This window comes from Anser cygnoides, chromosome 1, assembly GCF_040182565.1.
Source record: "Anser cygnoides isolate HZ-2024a breed goose chromosome 1, Taihu_goose_T2T_genome, whole genome shotgun sequence".
NCBI classification, from domain to species: domain Eukaryota; kingdom Metazoa; phylum Chordata; class Aves; order Anseriformes; family Anatidae; genus Anser; species Anser cygnoides.
This window is the reverse complement of record NC_089873.1, coordinates 120,701,640-120,717,786: the sequence shown is the minus strand read 5'-3', so window position 1 is coordinate 120,717,786 and position 16,147 is coordinate 120,701,640. Positions and strand designations below refer to the sequence as shown.

At 61.6% G+C, this 16,147-nt stretch overlaps 1 protein-coding gene across 7 annotated transcripts in view; it reads right to left on the bottom strand.

The window, feature by feature from the left end:
* Positions 1 to 16,147, bottom strand: part of BCOR (BCL6 corepressor) — a 74,025-nt gene that overhangs the window by 40,976 nt on the left and 16,902 nt on the right. For 5 of the 7 annotated variants that reach the window (XM_048053853.2, XM_048053857.2, XM_048053859.2 and 2 more), the window contains exon 1: positions 11,012 to 11,601. The exons of 1 other annotated variant lie outside the window; for it this stretch is intronic. The gene's annotated coding sequence lies outside the window, so the exon portion shown is untranslated. Of the gene's footprint in view, positions 1 to 11,011; positions 11,602 to 11,623; positions 11,769 to 16,147 lie in introns of those variants that run through there. One more of the 7 variants, XM_048053854.2, reaches the window with a different exon arrangement.

The window sequence follows — 16,147 nt, the reverse complement described above, 5'->3', positions numbered from 1 at the left end:
GGCGATTCCTCGGTTACGAAAGCAGCATTGCGAGCACCTCTGCAAACGTCTCGGCAACTACGTGTCCCAACCCCACATCACCTTCCGCAGCCCTTCTGAAGAGTCGCACGTCCACAGCGGGCGCAGCAAAGCAGCCCTGCTCCCAGCGCACGGCGTGCGGAAAAAAGAAAAAAAAAGAAAAGAAAAAAAAAGGATATAAAAAAAACCGCGTATTTTCCATGGGAAAAAAGGAAATGAAAGAAAAAGAATTAAAAAAAAAAAAAAGGTAAAGAGCGGAAAGTTGCCCGGCAGAGCCGCGCATCCCGCTGCCGGCCCCGCGCTGCCATCGCGGAGCTCCGCACCGAAACAAAGCAGCGAGTGAACTGCGCCTGCAGATGGGCGGCTATGAATTTTTGCTGCTGCTTAGAGCTTTAATTACTCGTTCTTGATCCGTGGGACTACGACACGACACCGCCAAGGTTAAAATGCCCTGAACAGCTCTGAGCAGATGTGAACGAGTTGGCAGACGCGCAAATGAGGTCTGCCTCTAAGCATGATAACAAGTGACTAATACATTGCATATCGCTGAAAGAAAATTATTTTTCTCTAATTTGCATTAGCTTTTTCTCCCTTTTTTTTTTTTTTAACGCCAGCGACATTCCCTCCTCAGAGGCAGCAGCCTAATCCTGAAAATATTACTCCGTGACTTTAAAAGATTTGGAAGGAGGCAGAGATTGCCAGTGTTTTGGCTATGCAGCCTTGTTTATCTTTCCGCCTTTGCTCCAAGGCGAAACTAGTTTCGCAAGCAGTATTCTTGCAGAAAAATGGCACATGTCATATAAAACACCAGTTTATAGGAATTGATGCTAAAATTGTTGAATGAGTGCTGGCGTACTTTCACCACTAATAGCACGGCGTAATCCATAAAGAACCAAGAGGACATTCAAGGCCAAAAGGGAAGGAAAAAGAAAAGATTGGAGAAAAATAGATAAAGGCAGCCAACCCATTGACCAAAATTACAAAAAGGGTGCGGGGATCAGCATTTCCCCTTCCTCCTTGCTTTCCACCCCCAGAGAAACCTCGAGAAAAAAAAAATAATAATAGTACGCGGAGGTCACTTGCTATATAAAACATAGCGATTCTCGTAGGTAGCAAAACTGTGTCAGGTACAAATATAGGCCGGGACCCAGTTCTCCAAGTTCCCTCGACTTTCCAGAGGCTCTTCTGAAAGGGCCGGCAGATCGCTTTGGATACAGGAGCCAACTTCAAGAACAGGCAGCGTTTCATATCCCACACCTCAAAAATAACAATAATGAAAAAATCTAACAGAGGGCTCAGATGCGGAGGCTCTGACGAGAAAATAGCCGCTCGGGTTATTTATGCAGGAGCAGCTTTCCACCGAGGAGCTGCTCCAAGGGCTCCTGCACGTCCAGGTTATCTCGGATGGCGCGGTGCGATCCCGAGGGATAACAACTCCTCCTCCACCAGCACTGCTCGAAAAGCGAACACCGACAGCCACCGCACCGGCACCGGCACCATGCCCCAGCGCAGCCAGCAGCTCCGCGCCCACCGGGGGGACCCCGGGGCCGCTTCACGCCCTTACACCCGAGAAGTCCCCGGGGGCCAGCAGCGCGAAACGCCGCCGCTGCCAGCGGGGATTTCCCGGCCGCAAAACCCGTCGGGGGCCGGGCGCGGAGCCGGCCGAGGAGCGCGGCGGCCTGCCGGCACCCTTGCGCTGTAAATCAAGCGGAGGAGCAGGAGCAGGAGCAGGAGGAGGAGGAAAAGGAGGAGGAGGAGGAGGCGGAGGCGGCTTCTCCCCGCCGAGGAGCGGCCCGAGCGATGCCGCTCACGGCCCGGGCCGGCCCCCGTGCGCCCCGTCGGGCCCCGGGGCGGCGCCCCCGGGAGCTGCCCCGGCCGCAGCGAGAGCTTTTGTGTGCAAGTGGCGGAGAGGCGCGGGCTATTCGCGCTCCAACAGCTGTCACATTATTTGCACTAGCTGTAAACAGCCTTCACATTCCCCCCCCCCCTCCCCTGGCCACATAGTTAAATCCAGACTAACAATCCACAGTTCGAGATCAAACCAACAACAGCAGCATTGTGTCTGCCTTCATTGCTTTACCATCAACTACTGCAGCTGGTTTACTCGAAACAAGGAACACCCTCTGCCCCCCGCCCCCCGCCGCCAAACCAGCCTCTTTCGGGCGATTGTTCAGGCGGAGCCTCGCCGCCCCGGGGGGCTCCGGGGGGGCCACGCCTCGCCCCATCGACCCCATGCGGCGATACCCGGCGGGGCTCGAGAGGCGACGAGTTTGGGGAGTTTGGGGGGCAGCGCTGCAGCTCCGGGAGCCGAGAGGAGCCCCCCGCAAGCGCTCGGCCCCCTGCCCGCCTCCCCCTGTCGCAGGACCCCGCAGCACCCCCGTACCTGACTCCGCAGCGCGCTCCCCCCCGGGGACCCCGACGACCCCGGCCTGGGGGCATCCCAGGCGGCCCAGAGCCCCTGCACGCAGCACAGCCCCCTGCCCGCTCCCTCCGAAGGGAGAGGAGGCAGGACAGACAGACGGACAGACAGGCTGTCCTGGCAGCGGGCAGGGTGCCGCACGCTCTCGCCCCGTGTGTAGGTCGTGGCTGGAATCGGGGAGCAAAGCCCCGCTCCTCTTTCCCTGCGTTTATGCGTTCCTGTATCAGCGACAAAGTTAGAGAGGTGGAAGTCACCGAGCGGGAGCATGGGAAAAAGAAATCAGTCCGAGGAGACCTTCCCGTGCCCGGTATGACACCGAGCACTACCCAAACAGTCTATCTGTAAAGGGGAACCACGGCAGGACAAATTGCTCTAAAATGCATCCGGTGTTGCACGAACTCTTGAAGATACCACGGGAGGGCACCTAGACTTCCATGGTGTGCTTGCACACAACAAGTTTTGGAAAGGAGCAGATGTGATTGGAAGGACGCCTCCATCTCAGCCCGCCTTGCCAAAGGGCAGCGCTCTCCCTCCCCGGGCAGGGCGCTTCGCGCCGCCGCGACACGTCTCCAAGCAACTTGTGAATCGGATTCGCCGACAAACGATGCCAGCGCCTACTCACAGGTCAGTATCATCGACTATTCATTGCCTATACGTAGCTGGAAATCTGCTGGCCTGGTAAAAACCACTGCTAACAAAACAATGTCAGCAAAGGCTGCAACACACTCTGGTGAGAGACGGGCGATTCGTGCCTACCGAGGCTCTTTCAGCACAAAGGCTTTTAGAGGAAGAAGAGAGCGAGAGAGGGAGAAGGGGGAAAGAAAAAAAGGAGGGAGGGCTCTCGTGTTTCAGGGCTGCTGTCCCCTGGGAACCAAGAACCAAGTGTAGCTTCAATCAAATGCTGACTTCTCCTCCGGGAGCTCAGTCGGAAACCTGATCTCACTAGCTCATGCCTGCCTCCATGCATATAGGCTGGGTTTTCTTTCATACCAGCAATTTGTATAAAGAGGAGAGCCAATACAGTTTATTGCGAACGAGATCTCGCAGTAACGGATCGGGAGAGAGAGATTTCTGCAGCTAAAATAAGACAACCTTCAGCCGCCTGCTCAGGGCAGGCCGCGCCGCAGCCTCCCGCAGCGCCCCACGCACGGCTCCGCCGTGGGCGCCCCTGGCGCAGCGCGGCACGGCTCAGCCTCCCACGCATCTCCCCGAGCCCTGCCTGCATCCTCCCCAGCTGGCAGCAGCCGCCCTGGGTTGGGTTTTTGTGCAACGCCAAGTTACACTTCCATTAAAACGTTCACCCCGGGAGATCACTTCCTGCTCGCAAGAATTGTTCCGGCTTCTCCCGCTGCTTGCGACTTTAGCCCGAGCCGTTTCCCCCCTCGCCCAGCGCTGCGGGAAGACCCTGGAGAGCACCCACCCTGCCCACGGGCCGGGAAATGCCCTGGTGCTGCAGGGCACGGCACGGCACGGCACAGGAGGTCTGCGCGGGTAAGGCAGGCGAGTCCTCCTGGCAGAGCTCGGCGTAACTTTGCTGCTTAATTCTGCACGGGGCTCTGCTAATCCACTTTGGACTTGCCTACTGAAACGGGAGGGAAGGAAAACACCAAGCAGGCAGCGCAAATGGGCCGGAGCAAGGTGAGACAGGGGGACGGTGGTCTGTGGGAAGGGCTTCTTACACACACGGCCCAGCCTCTGCTGCTGTGGGCAAGCTGGAGAGGCTTAGACACAACCCAGGACGCTGGGCTGTGGGAGCAAAGGGGATTGCCCAGGGATCAGGGATCCCTGTAGGATCTCTCCATAGCCCGGAGCTTTCACGTGGAGAAAGTTTGGCTCAGGGAAGGAATTTACACTCGGAGAAGAGGAGCTCTGCCCATCCCTTCTCGCGCCATTAGCGAGTTTTCTGAGAATTTCAAGGAGAGCTGAGAATACGCCCCCCAGCTTTGATTTCACTCCTCCGCCCCTACCCGCAACCACGCACAAACACCAGACCCGAGCTGCAGCTCCAGGCAAAGCTCCCCCAGCCCCTGCAGCAGCCCCCGGCCCCAGGTGGGCAGCGCGGGGGATGCCCCGCAGCCGGAGGGCGGCGGGTGAGGGACAGGCAGCCCCGGGGCACCCGGCCCACGCAAACACAAGGACAGCCACCGGCTGTCCCGGGCACGGGGCCCGCTGCCCGCACAAGTACGGGCGTACTTCTCTCTGCTATCAGCCGTGCCAAGCGCCAGCTACGCCGATACTCCCGCGGAGGAGGAGATTTGACTTTTCTATCTGAGGATGCAGGCCCGAATGTGTTGTAATATGCAAATAGCGAAAGACGTGCGAGGCCCCTAGGTGAGGTATTCCCGAGCGCTGAACGAGCACCTGGGGTGAGAGCTAGTGCTCCTCCGGGTAAAACAGAAAAGAGAAGCCCACCCTTGGGGGTAACACACCAGCTGCTGGAGCCAGCACCCCGCAACACACCGCAGGCCGTCCGGAGGAGCTCGGGGAACGACCACACTGCAGAGACGCAGCTCGCAGCCGTGGGAGAGCGGCGGAAAGCAGAGCACATCTCGCTCCAAGCCGTCTCGCCCCTCCTCGCCAAGGAGCACGCTGAGCACAATGCCAGGCTTTCCCGGTGCAGGCTCCGCCGCGCCGCGCAGCCCCGAGCCTCCCCCCCCTCTCCCCAGCGGTCTATTGAGCACACTCGCCTCTTTATACTGCCGATTCCCAGTGTGGCTGGTGGATTCTGTGCTTTCCACTTTAATTGTCTTATCCAAATAAAGCTTTGTTTTCCTTAGCACGACAATCCCAACATTCAGCCCAAGGTTTTCATTGGACAGAGGAGATATTTTATTCTCCGATTGTTTAGAGAGTCAGGGCTTACACGGAGCAGCCCTGGCTTGTGTGCCTCCGCTCACAATGGGGTCTTTGCAGCCCTGTTCTCGGCCGCGTAGGTTCGTTTTCCAGCACGATCGGGACCGCGATCATTTCTTCTCTGAATTTCATAGCTCTCCAACTCTACCCTAGACTTTAACAAGTCTTTTAGTTTGCACCTAGACAATAAATTTAGTTTAATTTAGCTTCCGGTCTTTAATTTTAGCAGGTCTTCTTTTTGCATGCAAATCAATATGGCAATTACCATCTAAAAGCTCGCCCAGCCCCAGGTCAATGTAAATTGATCATTGTCCGCCTTCTACAAAATAACACCGGGAGTCTGTGGTGCATAATGAGATTATACTGGAAACTGTCTTTCAGATCACAAATTATATTTCATGCTGTCAGGATCTTCTCCGAGCGGACTTCCTCGCATCTGTAATCGCACGGCACTGAAGCTGTTAGCTCACAAGGTGGGACTGGGCTGCGAGGAGTGCTTGTGCGCCGAGGGTGAGAGTCCCGAATAATTCAGGCAATGCCTGACAAAAACCCACGGGAAGGTGCGTTTGCTCGCTAACTTTTCCAGCGTTGGAAGAGAAGAGGGTAAAAAAAAATCCCCTCGCTGCCAAGAACTGCTGTCCAGCAAACAAGGAAAAATGAATTCCCTGCTGGAAAGCAGCAGAACTTTCCTAAATCTGCGCTCGCCGTGAGCGCTTGGCCTCCTCCTTTCCATCCCCACCTCGCCTGCTCATCGGTTCAAAGGAGCGCCGCCGGCAGCGGAGGATCCCTTGGGAAACACGCGCTGCCCCGGGAGAGACGGCCCCGTGCTGCACGGCTCGGCCCGAGCAGGTGGGAGGGAAAAGGTCGCCCCGGAGCAGCAGTCGCCGTGAGCCCGTTCCGCCAAAGGACACGGGGATTAACCAGAGCCAGGGCTGCTCACGGCCACGGGAACTCCCCCTGCCTGCAGCCGAGGCCTCCGCGCTGGCTCCTGCACGCACCCAGGCGCGCACACACAGCCGGCTCCGGGAGGCCGATGGGGCCAGGCTGGCTCCGTGCGAGCCCGCTCGGCTCTCTCCACGTTACTGCAAAAACAGGAGCCGGGGGAGCAGGCCTGCGCCGGCCATCCATTATTTCTCAAGCCACGCCGGTCTGAGGAGGAAGTATTAAACTCGGCCTCACGCCGCTCTCTCTGAGCCCGCACTAAAACGTGATCTATTGCGGTGCGCGGGGGAAAGATAGCGCATCGTGTATCACCTGCACGGCAGGAGCACGCCGCAGAGTCCCAGGCAAGAGCCCCACACCTCTGCCAACGTTCACGAACCCACAGCCCGCTTCTCCTCCACGCCACCACCACCCAGAGCCGCGTCGACACCAGGAGCAATGTGGCTGCCACCCGAGCCGGAGCGGGCCTTTCGCCTGCCTTTGCAGGGGCCACTCGATGGTCAGAGCCGAGGGACCTTTCAAACGACTGCCACAGCTTGCCAAGACTACTTAGGCATGTGCAGCACTCATTATTTTGGGCCACGGTGGCCTCAGTCCCCTCTCCCCGCAAACGAAGACCCAAAAGCACGTCAACAACTTTGCACGGTCTACAAAGTTTGCTCGCGCGGGCTGCACAGGGCGCCCCGAAGCTCAGTTGCCCCAGAGCTTTGGCATCCCTCTAAAGGGACCAGCCTTGGCTTCTTTATGCTCATATGGCCTTAGAAAAAGTGAATTATTGTGGGGTGGGGGAAGAGGAGGGCGAAGGGACGGCAGTTTCCAACTGCCTGAGAAGCCACGGCTCTGGGCACGTCCTGGTAAAGGCAGACACAGTGCGTGACACGGAGCCTGGGCTGTCCACCCGCGCAGGAATAAAGCCAAGACACCAGTATTGTTTCGAGCCCCAGCCCATATTTGGGCATACGGTTCACACATTCTAAATATTGCTTTAAATATTAGAATGGAGACATTCGCCAATGTGGCTCAGAACGCACTCAAAGGCAAGAAGTCACTGCTGCTCGCTCTCAGATTACTAGCCTGGTCTTCCAGGTCTTTTTTTCTTTTTTTTTTTTTTGGGGGGGGGGGGTGTGTAGGGAGGGAAGCCCCGCTGAGTCTGTTTGTACTGGTCTCTATTAGATATGCAACAAATCTGCCATTTCCGGCGTTGCTTCTATCTAATTAGAGATGTATTTAGATGTGACGTGTAAATAAGCGCTGAGCTGCCTGCTGCCCTGGCTCCGCGGACTGCTCGGGAGCATTTCCAATAAGGCTGTAGCGCCCGGAACCGGGGCTCAGACAAAGAGGAATGGGAATGGTCTGCGCTGCAGGCGAATCCAACAAAACCAGCTTTTATCTATCGCTCTAAAGCCTTAACTGCTTTTAATCTGTACCGCCCAGGCTTGCACGGCACGATCGCATCTCATCCACCGAGAATGTCTCAGTACAAAAGGAAACACGCACACGCAGCGCAAATAACCCCAAACCTACGCCAGCCGCCACGCCAACCCCGCTCGCAGCCTGCCCTCCCGCTCCGCGAGGTGTGCCCGCCGTCCAGCCCACTGGGCTGCCAAAAACACGCCGAGGTCAGCGTGCCTGGCTGCTGCGCGCGCAGGACACGAGGCCAGGGCTGCCCAGAGAAAAGAAAACCCACTGACCCTGCACGCACAGCCCCGGGTGGCCACGGGCTCAGCGCTGCGAGGGGAGAAGTTGACGGAGCTGCAGGCGGTGGTGTGAACTCGCTCTCCCTGCAGGGCTGGGATCCCCCACTCCGGGGCTTCCACTGCGGCCCATGGGGGGCACGGCCAGGCCAGGGGAGGGCCGGGGATCACCCCCCGGCCAGGACTCGCCCACACGCTGTCCGAGTGGCTGCGGTGGCTCGGCCGGTCCCGTGGCCGGCCGCCCCCGGCTCCGAGCGCGCCCCGGAGTTTCCAAAGAGGAAACTCCTGGGAACGAAATAATCCGGCGCTCGCCTCATGAACTCTTTTCCTGTTGTGGGAAACCGCTCTCAAAAAGCAACTGGATGGACGGGGCAGCGCGGGGGTGCGCTGCCTGTGCGCCCCCCCAGCTCCAGCAGCATCCCTGCCACCGCTGCGCCCCGCTCCTTCCAGGCCGGGGCTGGCAGCTGCGATCCCCTCTCAGCTTTAAGGGTTAACAGCCACCGCCACCAAACAAAAAAAAAAAGGGAAAAAAAAAAAAGAAAAAAATATCGCGGTGACCTTTTCCTCTCCGACTCCCCCACTCTCCCTTTCAGGCTCCGGTTCCTGAGCTCGCAGGGAGCCTGAGCGGCTGTCTAGACCGATCTATCACAGGCGGACAAACAATACCAGGAGAAGCCCCTGCCCGGTCCCTCAGCCTCCGCCACTCACCTTAGAAATGGCGAAGAACAGAAAAGTGACCGCGCTACAATCCTCCCCGGTATATTTATAGCCTTCCACACAGCCCACCTTCATGCCTGACAAATGAGATTTTGTCTGCTCTCTCAGCGTACGCTCCAATAAACACACGCACACTTTTTTTCTCCCCCCCTTTTTTTTTTTTTGGTGCCTGTTTGTTTTTGGTAACATTCCCGGGCTCGTCCCTCCGACCTCGGGGCGGGCGAGGGCCCCCCACGCCCGGGTGGGGAGGCAGGTTTGCCAGCCGGCCGGGGAGGGGCTGGGGGGGCCACACGGAAGGAGCAAGCCGGATCCGGCCGCGCGTCCACACAGAAACCAACCTGGAAACTTGAACGTGTGTCCCCCCCTCGGTCCCCCCCCTCACCCTGAGTGCTCCCTGCCAGCCCTCCGGGTTGCGTACGGAAGAGGTACGGCGGCGCGAGGAGCCGGCGCAAGGAGCCGGAGGTCCAACGCTGCAAAAGGCTGGGGAATAACTAATGAGCTGTGCAGCCCATTGATCCAGTGCATACTTCCTAATTAACTCTGAGTCACCTATTTGTGACAGCAATTCAAAGAACTGCACCAGGGATAAACTGCAACCCCGGCGTGCGAAGGCAACGGGGGGGGGGGAGAGGTGGGGAGGTTGGGGGGGGGGGGGGGGGGAGGAATTTGCTCCTAATCCTCCTAAAAGCAATTAGGGTGAGCGCTGCGCTGTCTACCTCTCGGAGGGGAAAAAAATAAAAAAATAAAAAAAAAAGAGGGAAAAAAAAAAAAACCCACGCAGCAGCTTCGGCAGGAGAAGCGAAAGGAAATGAATCGGTGTGTTGCAAGCGCGGCGGCACCGGGCTCCAGACAGCCCTGCGAGCGTCTCGGGGACGGCAGGAGGCGAGAGCGGCGGCGGGGAGGAAGCGGTGCGCCGGGCTGCGCGGGCAGCAGCGCGCATCTTGCGCGCCTTTTGCGCGGCGCCGGGCGGGCGGCGCGACCCGGGCACCGGCGGGAGCTGCCCCCCGGGGCCGGGATCCCCGCACCTCGCCCCCCCCCCCCCCCCCCCAATCCCCAGCTTTGTTCCCGGCCCCGGGAGGGAAGAAAAAAAAAAAAAAAAAGTTAATAGAAACCTTTGGAAAATCCGGGCTTTGCTGCGAGGCTACGTGGTGCGGGCTGGACTCCCCCCGCTCCCCCCCCCCCTTTTTTTAATACAAACACGAATACAAAAGCTGCAGGCTCCAAAGAGCAGATGAAAGCAATGAACGGAGTTTCTGGAAAAGATTCATTAGTGGGAATTAATGCTGCGAGGAGCTCCGAGGCGATACCATTAAAGCCAGTGCCCGCACTTTGTCAGTTTTACACCGCTCGCTACGGCCGGGGCTTTTTTTTTCCTGTCGGGGGCGAGGGGGAGGTGCTCTCCGCCCCCCCCCCCCCCCCCCCCGATCAGTGAACCCGGGATCCGACAGACATCGCGGAAACGAGAGAGGGAGGGAAGCGAAGAAAAAAACACACACACACACACACACCAAGAAAGAAAGAGGAACGTGAACGCTCCGCAGCCCTCGCCCCCGGACTCGCTCCGCGAACATCAAATGCGTGCCTCATATGCTGCGCAGAGCCGCCCCGCTTGGCCCCGGCTTCACAAAGCAGCCTCCGCCGCTGCCTCCCCGCCCGGCCGGCCCCCTCCGACCGGCCCTTTGATGGCGAGCCCCGAGCCTCCCTCCGGCTCGCTCCCCAGCTCCCAGCTCCGTTTTTAAGGCTGACTAAACTTCCGTGTCACGCCGGACCTCACGCCAGGACGGCTCCGCGCACGGGAAAGCCCCGGGCCGCCCTGCCCCACGTGCGCCGCGCCGCCCGCCCCGCCGGGGAGGAGGAGGAGGAGGAGGAGGAAGGGGGCAGCGGAGCCCCGGGCTCCCCCGGCGCGGGCACGGAACCGCTGCGGGCTCCCCGTGCCCTCACCTGGCCGCCCCGGGGCGCGCAGCCTCCCGGTGCCGAGCGGGGACCCCCCTCCTCCCGTCCCGGCGCCCCGCTCCTCGCCCCGGCCGCTGCCTCAGCGCCTTCCCGAGCTCCGTTCCCCCCCCCCGCCTCCTTCTCTCACCCCCCCACGGGTTCTCCGGAGCGGACACCGCCACCCGCGGCTCCCCGAGCAGGCATCTCCGCCAGCAACTGCCTCCAAACTTCCCCTCCGCCAACCGCAGCCCCGGAGGCGCACCGGGAGAGGCGGCGTATGCCCGTGTCCCCCCAGCCCGTCCTCCCGCGGAGCCCCCCCGCCCCGAGCCGCAACTTTGGATCGCGTCCCCGTCGGGGGAAAAGGGGGAGGGGGGGGGACCGAGGGGAGCCCCGTCGGGCCCCCCGGGGGCTGCGGGGCGCGGAGCGGAGCACTGACCTTCCTGCCGCGCCGTGCGCCCTCCGCGCCGTGGGTCCCGCCGGCGCCGTCGCCTCGCCCCGCTGCTCTCCCCGGAAGGGCAGCCCCGTCGGGGGGCGGGCGTGGGGGTGCGAGGAGGGGGGGGTTGGAGAAAAGTTTCCTGACCCCCCTCCCCCTTCTCCGTGGGTGCGTGCGCCGCGGCTTGCCCCGCTGCGGGCGGGCGGGGAGCTGCAGGGCGCGGGGGGCAGGAGCGCGGCCGCCGCCTGCGCCGACGGGGCAGGTGCCCGCGGGAAGGGCTTCGCTTCTCGGCTCCGCTCAGCTCGGCTCAGCGGCGGGAGCGGGAGCAGCAGCAGCCCGCGATGCTCATTCCGGCTGCCGGCTCTGGTTTGGCAGCGCCATGTTGCTGGCTTGCTCCGGGCGAAGTTCCTGTGCTGGCGAGCGCGGCGCTCCCCACATCTCGCCCGCGCCGCCGTCTCCCGTGCCCTGGCCGCCGCGGCTTTGTGTGTGTGTGGCTGGGGATTTAATTCTCCTCCTCCTCTTCTCCTCCTCTCTCTCTCTCTCTTTTTTTTTTTTTTTTTCTTCCTCTCCCCCCCCTCCCCTCTTTAGTCCGCCGGGAAAGCCGCTCTTCCTCACCTTACCGCTGGGAGACCGGGCTCCGTCTGCTGCACGCTGCGCTCCCCTCGCATCCCCCCTCCCTCTCTCCCTCCTCCTCCTCCTCCTCCTCCTCCTCCAGCCGCCGCCTCCCCTCCCTTCCCCTCCCCCCGGGCAGGCGCTGCACCGAGGGAGCCGCCGCCAGCAGCAGCAGCAGCAGCAGCAGCAGCGCCGCCACCGCTTTTTCCCTCTGCAAGTTTCCCCCTCCCCGGGCTGCGTTTCCCTGCCCAGGCAGGGCTCGCCCCGCCGCTCCCCCCCCCCTCGCCCTGACTAATTGATTTGCCCCCCCCCGCCGCGCCGCCGCCGGCCCCTCGCCTTGCCCTGCCCTGCCCTGCGCGCCCCCCCCGGCTGGCACAGCTCCGCCGCTGCCAGGCTGCGGCGCCCCGGGGGGACCCCTTGGCGCTCCCCGGCCGGCGGGGGAGAGGAAAGCCGGCCCCCCCCCGGTTCCCCCCCCCTCGCCCCGCCGATACTCCCCTCGCTCGCTACCCAGAAGGCCAGTGGAGAACCGCAATTACCATAAAGCTCCGCTCACTCCGCTCCGCCAAGCTGTCAAAACCCCGGCGGCGGCGGCGGCGGCGCTGCCAGACGGCGCTGCGAGGCTCCGCGCCCGGCCCCGCCGCGATGCCGCCCCCCCCGGGACGCCCCCGGCCCCTCCGCCACCCGCCCCTTGGAGACCCCCCCGACCCCCAGCCGGGGCTCCCCGTCCCCGGACCCTCCGGCTCGGGGTCCCCCCGTGGCGCAGGGGCATCCCCGCCGCCCCCCGCCCCCTCTCTCTCACGACCCCCCCCGCCCTATAAAGGGGTGTCCCCCCCCCCCAGCACCCCAACTTCGCACGGCTCGGCCGCGCTGCTGTGCGCGCCTGCCCCCGGCCCCTTCTCCCGGCTCTAAAATCGGGATGGAAAAAGACGCTCGTTTGTCAACGTCTGCATTGCGCGGGGCGGGGGGGGGGCCGGGGGGGGGACCTTATTAAAGCGCGCTGTCGCCTGATCCGGCTTCGGGAGCCCGTAAGGCGCTTTCCGCAGCGTGTGAACGGGGTGGCCGCCGCGGCGGCTCAAGCGCAATTCCCCTCCGCTGCCGTTTCTCCGGCCGCTTTAAGATTTCTGCCCGGGTTCAGGAGCCCTTTAATCTCCGGGTTGGTAGTTATCGGCTGCATCTATTTACTTTGGCACGGCAACTTTTGGCTCGCCGTGCTCGCCTCGTAAATTTCACGTCCGTAACGCCCGGCTCCGGTCCCGCGGTGACCGCGGCGCGGAGGCTCCGGCGGCCCGGGGGGGGGGACCAGGGGGAGCCCCGGGGCGGCCCCGCACCGCCCGGCCGGGGGAGCGGAGATCCCGAGCAGCTGGAGCTTAGCGCGGACACTGAGCCCCGGGGGGGGGGATTTTTAATCGCGCCCCTGCGCGAAAAAGGCTGCCGGGAGCGCAGCGAGGCAGCACGGCGGGCAGGGAGCGCGCAGCTCGCGCTCTGCCTGCTCGGCTCTGAGGATGGCAGAGCAGGAGTTCCCGAAAGTTGTCCGTGGCCAAGTGCTCCCTCCTCCTCCCCGCCAAAAAAAAAAAAAAAAAAAGGGGATGGAGAATCTCAGCCACGTCAGGAAAATCGCCAGGGTCGCCAGCTGCCCGGGGAGGGGGGGGGGGGGCACGGAGCGCGCACAGCCCGGTCACGGCTGGCATTTCGCGAAACTGGCTTTGGGGTTTTCGCTACGTATCTCAGAAGAAGTCGTCCCGTCTCGAAGCAGAAGTGAAAGATCCACCGGCTGAAACCCGAAACTCCGCGCCGCTCGCCTTCCTCGCCCGGCAGCGGCCGGCCCGGGCCGGGGGGCGGTGGGCGCACGACCCCCGGGGGGCTGCGGGCGAGGCCGAGCAGCGGCCGCCGGGTTTGCTGCCGGGGCGGCGGGCCACGCACGTGAAAAAAGGCAGCCACACGTTTTTTTAATCTCCGATAACAAGCAGAAGGACACCTGGCCTATTACGCTGTAAAGCTATTTTTTATAAAGACGTTTTAGGGCTAGACATTAAAAGTTATTAGACTGAACACACGTGAGTTACAGACACACAGCTGGAGGAAAGGCCTCTGCTTTTTTTTTTTTTTCTTTTCTTCCCTTTCCTAGGGAAAACCTCGTTAAAATCGCTCCTTTCGGTAGGAAAGCAGAACTATCGCGGCTCTCGGCGAGGTGGCCGCAGCCGCGGCTTCCCGGCTGCGCTGGCTCCCGGCTTTGTCTGTCCCCGCGGGGCTGGCTCCGCGGTGCCATCGGCCCCCACTTGCATCACAAAAGTCGCCCGCTTCCCTTCCCCCGGGCGGCAAAGTCCAGATCACATGCGCCTGCCTACGGCGTGGGCTTGGGTGGTTTTCTTCTGTGGTTTTTTGCTTTTTGTTTGTTTCTCGTATTAATTTGTGTGTTGTTTTTTTTTTTCCTTTAACCGGTGATTTCAAGTTATCTCGCAGAAAACTCGCTCCACTTTTTTTTTTTTTTTTTTTTAATTTTTAACCGTAGTCAAACTTTTCTTTCTTTGTGCACGCCGTTTCCTCCGCGGCGGGGAGGAACAGAACCGCGCTTGTTCGCCTCTGTGCCTTTTTTGTTCCCCGGGTCCCCGAGCTTTGCGGCGGGGAGGCCGCCCAACACATTGGGGCTTCAGTTCGCTCCTCCCGCGGCCTGGCTCGGCCCGGCTGCGAGCACGGCCGTGCTAAGCCGGGAAAACAGAGCTCGCTGCCGCCTGCACAGCGCCGGGCCCTGCCCTCCCGCACGCCCCGGGGGGAGCTGACCCCCGGGTCAGGCCGCTGCGCGCTGCTCTCGGCCCGGAGCCGGGGGGGCTTCCACGCACAGCTGCTCGGCGCTCCGCGCTGCTGCTGCTGCTGCTATTGCTGCTGCTGCTAATACTGCTGCTATTGCTGCTGCTAATGCTGCTGCTGCTGCGGAGCCGGGCGAGGATGCGCTCGCGCGAACGGCTGCTCCGATAATGCTAAGCACTTAACCTCCTCGTAAAGACAAATCCATTGTTAATGGCAGAATGGACTTCTCGCAGGAGGCTTCCAAATGGGACGGCTTTACTCTGGCTCTCATTTACCTCCAGCGAGGCCTCTAATGGGAAGCCCCCCCTCCTCCCCTCCCCGTGCCCCCGGCCCGCACGCCTCGGCTCCCAGCAGCTCCAGACTGCCTTCCGCATGCCCCAAAAGTTGGGGGTCGGGACCCCCGAGCCGAGAGGCCGGGCCTCGGCCCCCTCCGGGCCTCCCTCCCTTGCCGGGAACACGGCGAGCGGAGAGCCCGTGTCTCCTGGGCTCGGGGAACGAGGGAGAGGGGAGCCGGGTGCTGCGAAGGTAAAATGAATTAATGCGAGCGAGGTGCTCCGACAGCCTGGTGATGAGTGCTAGGAAAAGCCTATAAATAACAGATCACTGTCCTAAGCTCTGAATTGCCCTGCTTGAGTGTGTCTTAAATCAGACCTTTATCATTGCTTATTGTAAGGCTGTTTTTAATGGAAGTGTAGAAATCTGAATAACAAAACAAGACAAGCCTCAATTGGCGTTATACGGGGTCTGCGGCGCTTTCAGACCTGACACGGTGCCAGCATATTGTTACACCGCCATGCGAACTCCCCGCGCAATCAAGGGGGTTTTGCATAGCACAAGTACCATAATTTTAGTTCGCAGTTCAGGGCTACTCTGTTGACAGGAGATCCATTATTTCCACCCCCCCCTCTTCCCCTCTCCCCAGAAGAGCCCGAGAACGCGTTCGGTTCACGGACCGAGCGCCGCGCTCTCTCTCGTACAAAGGAGAATGACAAATCTCCCCGCTTGGCTTTGCTTTGCTCCGCACCCTTCCCCCGCTCCACAAAAGAGCTGCGATGCCCGCGATCCCGCGGCCCTGCTCTCTCTACGCTCGGCAGAGGCAACCCACCACGGACCGACGGACACGCCGACGGACACACCGACGGACACACCGACGGACACACCGACGCTCCTCGGGCAGCCTCCGGCCGCCGGGGCCCGGGCAGAGCTCGGCGGGGGTCGCGCAGCCCCCGGCCCCCCGGGCTGGGGAAGGGGCAGCAGGGCTGCGGGAGGGCAGGGGGAGAGGGGCGCGGGGTGTCCCCAGCTCTCCCGCTTGCAGACCTCGGCCATTTTGTCTGCTCGCGGTGTCCCCATGTCCCCCCCCTCTGCGGGCACCGGGATGCTGCGGGGGAAAGCGGGCAGGGGACAAACAAAACCCCGTCCCTGGGCGGGGAGCAGCGCGGGCGAGGTGTAGCCGTCGCCTCCCGGCCACACGCTGCGCCCCCGGCCCCAGCGGGGTGCCCGAGCCTGGCGTCGGGTCCCCGGGCTCCGGCTGCGCCCCCGGCCCCGGCTCGGCGGCCACCGCGCTCCGGAGTTTCTGTATCATCCGTCGGCCGGGGGAAGCGCCACGGTTTGAAGGTGTGTTTGTGCAGCCTGCAGCTTGTATGTTAATAATTGGATACAGTCGATGAATCACCTCCGTCCTCCTTCTGGTTTTGTTTTTGTGTTGTGTTTTGTTTCAGAGGG